Source organism: Panthera onca, chromosome F2, assembly GCF_046562875.1.
Source record: "Panthera onca isolate mPanOnc1 chromosome F2, mPanOnc1 haplotype 2, whole genome shotgun sequence".
Taxonomy (NCBI): domain Eukaryota; kingdom Metazoa; phylum Chordata; class Mammalia; order Carnivora; family Felidae; genus Panthera; species Panthera onca.
The window spans coordinates 78018181-78023393 of NC_138356.1; the positions used below are offsets into that span (position 1 = coordinate 78018181).

Consider the following 5213-nt stretch of genomic DNA (forward strand, 5'->3'; position numbering starts at 1 on the left):
GAGACACAGAATCGGAAGCAGGCTCCAGGCTCCGAGCTGTCAGTGCAGAGCCCCATGCGGGGTTCAAATTCACAAACCATGAGTTCACGACCTGAGCCAAAGTCAGCACTTAACCGACTGAGCCACCCAGGGGCTCTGTGACTATTTGTGATCTTTGCTGTAACTATGATTACTGTTTTGGAAATGCAAAGTGAGGGGTGTACCCCCTTCCAGCCAAGCCCATCTTGCCTATAGGACTAATAAGTGATGCTTCACAGGTGTAAGGTATTTATTTATAAATGTTTTCCCATTAATGATCTCATGTAATCCAGACACTAACATAGGAGGTAGGCCATATCATTCTCGGTTTGATGATGGAAACTGAGATTGAGGAAAATTAAAAGACATTCCTGGAATTCTCTAGTGATTTTCCACGGCATAATGTGATGTAAAATAGAAGCACTAAATTATATTAATGGTGTCTTCTTAAACTACAAAACTTTCTTTACTTTGTATGCTTAAACGTTTTTAAACAATAAATTTTGCTATCACCAATTTTATTGAGATTGATTTTACTAATTAATATTTCAAAGCCTTTGCTTCATTTAATAAGACAAAGTCAGCCCTGCTGCATTTCAATGTTAGCTATAATTAATGATGATATTATGAAAATTAATGCTTTTCCATTATCCATTATGACATCATCAGTGCTAATGATCTGTTTATTGCTTCTCTGCTGACGGCGGTTAAAAGAAGCCACATTTTAAAGAGGAGGGAAAAGGCTAAATCATGTTAAAAGCAGTACAATCCTTTACATTTAGAGAATATTTTATTCTGAAGCCACCCAGCATGGTATAAGAAACAACCAGGATCCCAAAAACACAAGGCATATTCAGGCAACTGACATGAAATAATTGATTGATACAAACAATACCGGTTAAGTCCCCAAACCGTTCTTCCAGTGGGATATCATTTCTGACATCTAAAAGACTGTTTTGTGGAATTTGAAGAGGGAAAATGGGAAAGATAAAAGTTACTAGATGGGGTGCCTGGGTGGCTCAGTCAGCTGAGCATCTGACTTTGGCTCAGGTCATGATCTCGCGGTCCATGAGTTTGAGCCCCGCATCGGGCTCTGTGCTGATGGCTCAGAGCCTGGAGCCTGCTTTGGATTCTGTGTCTCCCTCTCTCTCTGCCCCTCCCCTACTCATGCCACATCTTTGTCTCTCAAAAATAAATAAACATTAAAAACCTTTAAAAAAAAGTTACTAGAGATGATTGGTTTTGCATATATTCACTATTTAATACCCATTAAACCCACAACAAATAAAATGCAACACCCTCACTGAAAATCCTTGAAACCAGAACTCCAGGCCTCAGTTATATAGCTAACAAAAGGTGGAATCTGAACTCTTAAATGTAAACATTGCTGGGACATTAATAATTCATGCCTTGCCAGAAACAACTAAATAGGAAACTTTCCTGAGGGGGTGGTTAGAAATATCACTCAATTTCACCTGTGGCGTAGAGAAGAGAATTGAAAGATTTTTATTTATAGTAGTATTGATTCAAAATATTTTTTTTAATTTTTTAACTTTTTTTTTATTTATTTTTGAGACAGAGAGAGAGACAGAGCATGAACGGGGGAGGGGCAGAGAGAGAGGGAGACAGAATCGGAAGCAGGCTCCAGGCTCTGAGCCATCAGCCCAGAGCCCGACGGGGGGCTCGAACACACGGACCGCGAGATCGTGACCTGAGCTGAAGTCGGACGCTTAACCGACTGAGCCACCCAGGCACCCCCAAAATATTTTATATTAATAATTGATGGATAAGACAATGATGAGTTCGCAAACAAAGCAGATGGAATCAGGTTAGAACTGGAGAGTGTCTCATAAACCCTCTTTCTCTACAGAGAGAAAACTGGAAACATGAATATTTCAGGGACACGGTGAGTAAGTTGTGAGTCAGGACTAACACTTGGATGTCCTGACTCCTCAGATCAGCCCCCATCATCCCACCACCTCTCATGGGCACAAAGGTGAGTGTTCAATGGGAGGTCGATAAAACAAAAAGAGTGGCGAAGCCAAGGGCTTTAACTTGTTTGCAAAAATAAATGAGAATGGTATTATTTTTTTTTCTACAGGAAGATTATGGCCTTTGTAGCTTCCACTTTGTGGGTTCTAGGGTTGATTTGTCCCATCTGGTTGACCTGTTGTGTGTCCCCTCCCAATTCACTGCTTTTAGTGAGTCACCCTCAAAGGTGAAATGCCAACCCAACATGGCCTGTCAGAGAAAAGATATCTGCTCTTTCATCACAGATATTGATTTGCTGGTCTCTCATGTTGTAGCATGCAGACAGAGTCTCTTTGTTGGAAAGTATAAACTATTAAAACACCCAAGCTTCCAGTCTTACTGTAAATAATGCCCACAGAGGGCTAAAGCCTTTTGTTTAACTTGGGGGTATATTTTGCTGACCATTAGTACAATAATCTAAAATGTCTATTATCTCAAATTCTTAATGACAGAATTTTCAGTTTCCTAAAAGATCTCATGCATAACAAATATAATAGGACTAAATAAAGACATCTAGCTAAGAAATTCAGCTAGCTAAGCTGAATATAACCCAGGGGTCTGAGCCATGGATTGGATTTAAAGTGACACAGTTCCAATTAAGCAGTGAATCATGGAGAAGAATTTGCCAATGGAAATGTTTAGAATAGTTCTCTGCTCTACCCAGACACCCAGGGTGTCCTGTGCTCCGTAGGGGCAGAACTTTGTCTTACTCATCATTATAGCATCAGACATGTAGTAAAATACTCATAAATACTTGCTAAATAAACCAGAAACTTCTATAGAGAGTAAAAATAAAGATGTGGGCCACTCACCCAAGACCAACTCAAAGAGAATATCATTAGGAATGCATTTATTTTAATTAGTTCCATAGATAACATGACACTCAAGTATCTCAGAGCTAAGAGCCACGATTTTAGGGATATGCCATCTTGAACAGACCAACTTATTTTCCTTATTTCAGAAACCAGATGGCATACAATTTGGTTCATGAGCATCAGGATTCTAGGGGAAAGGACAAAGAAGATGACTGGTCAGCCTTCCTCCCTTTCCACAGTCCTTTTATTTGGTAAATAATACAGGAAAAGTTTAACCAGATGCCTTATTTTTTTTAAACCAACATGGAATCTACACATCTAATAAGTCAGTCTGCCCCAAGCCCTAATTAACAAAAATGACAATTCCATGTAACAGATATCTAGGATTTTATATTTCACCAACATTTTCATGAGATTGTTTTAAATTTTCAGCCTAACAATAATCCTTGAGGTAGGTATTGTTATTATCCTAAACTGTGAGGAAAAATAATCTCACGTTACTGCATCATTCAGTACTATTTAGTAACAAGTGACATAATGCCAACTACATCTCATGAAAGAAAAGAGAGCAATTCATTGGCCTCAAGACTCCATACTTTGGATAGACAGGGGCAGAGTAATAATGTGTCTCCTGGTTCCAGAACTGAAGGGCATTTTCTAATCTTCCTCCTCTTCCACCTCCTCCTGTCTTCCTCTGCCTATCCTGGGTCAATGAACAGGGGTGAGATGTGGTTTTCTCAATGACAGACTCTCCAGAATCCAATGAAATGAGAGTATAATATAGCAGCTCTCCAGTGGACAGAGGCAAAATACATACAGATCACTGCAGAGACAAATATAGGAAATATTCATTAAGTTAAAAAGCTTATGTACTGGGGTGCCTGGGTGGCTCAGTCGGTTGGGCATCCGACTTCAACTCAGGTCATAACCTCACTGTTCCTGAGTTTGAGCCCCACATCGGGATCTGTGCTGACAGCTCAGAGCCTGGAGCCTGCTTTGGATTCTGTGTTTCCCTCTCTCGGTGCCCCTCCCCTGGTCTCTCTCTTTCTCTCTCTCTCAAAAATAAAAGATTTAAAAAAATTTTAAAAAAAGCTTATGTACTTAGGGTCTTCTGGGTTCTTTGGGGCCAGAAGAATCTTGAAATTGTAGAGCACCCACACAGGCTTTGATACATGCTTTAGACATTTTTGTTTTGTTTGTTTTCTGGAAGCCTCGCAACTATCCTCAAATTTGAAAGTATTATTAGAACAGATCTATGGTCAATGATGACAGTATCTACACGGAACTTTGCTTCATGGTGTACTGGGGGGGAAGAAACTCTGCCCATGTGGCCATACTATTTGACATGGCTGTACAGATCATTATGCCTCCGAATACACTGGTGGTACTGTTATGTACTGGACCATCAATGGAGCCTTCCATACAAAGTTAAGATATTGTCTTTGCAGAAAATCTTAATCAACATTTTCCTGGTGTCCAAAGAGGTGACACTGTGATTGCAAAAAGCTCTAGTGTTATTTGTAAGACTATTTGGTTTGGAAGGAAACAAAATCCTCACCAACAGTCCATCAGATTTATTTAAAAGCCATGATGACAGGCCAACAAGTCATGTTTGGTTAGAAGGTTACGATCTACAAGGTTCTACAGATTCCAGGAATTATGGAACTACTCCATATGGATTACTAGGAGGATCTGTCTTAAGATTTGGCTTCTGAGCAACTTTGGATTTCCATGTGATGGCCCTAATGGCCACAGATTTTGTGATGATTAAAAAAAGCGTCTATTTGTCTGATCTGATACTGTCTCCCCTTCATGTGATTTTATTGTTGCCACTGAAACCATGTACTTATGTACTTACCAATAAATGATTCACTCTACAAAGACAAAAAAAAAAAAAAGCTTATATCCATCTGATTACCAAACACTGCCATATTGCCTTACTGAACACTTAACTACTCTACAGTTGTCAACCATACTAACCAAATAACTTTAACACAGAAAATAAGACCCCAGACAAAGCTTACTAGACCCAGAATGGAAGTTTCTGCTTGAATGGTTCAGGGATACAAGTGTGATAGGTCACTGTGATTCAGGTTGGTGAGTGAGAGCCTGGGCTAATTGGGGATGGAATCAGAAGGGGACAAGATTAAGCCAGGAGTAAACTAAGGACAGTAGGAGGAACTTGAATTCACCTGGGGCTTGTAGTGCCAGAAAGTAGAGACAACTGCAGGGCAGTGTTTTAGTGTCCTGGGAAGGTCTGGAAAAGACCCACAGAGCAGGTGCCTCCTGAGCTCAGAATTGATGGAGAGGAGGAAGTGGGCATTGCATATATCTAGAAGAGGAGGGTGT

At 40.1% G+C, this 5213-nt stretch overlaps 1 pseudogene; it reads left to right on the forward strand.

Annotated features, from left to right (window-relative positions):
- The first annotated feature begins 1904 nt into the window (after window positions 1-1904).
- Window positions 1905-4635, forward strand: LOC132664687 (mitochondrial inner membrane protease subunit 1 pseudogene; annotated as a pseudogene).
- The last annotated feature ends 578 nt before the right edge of the window (window positions 4636-5213 follow it).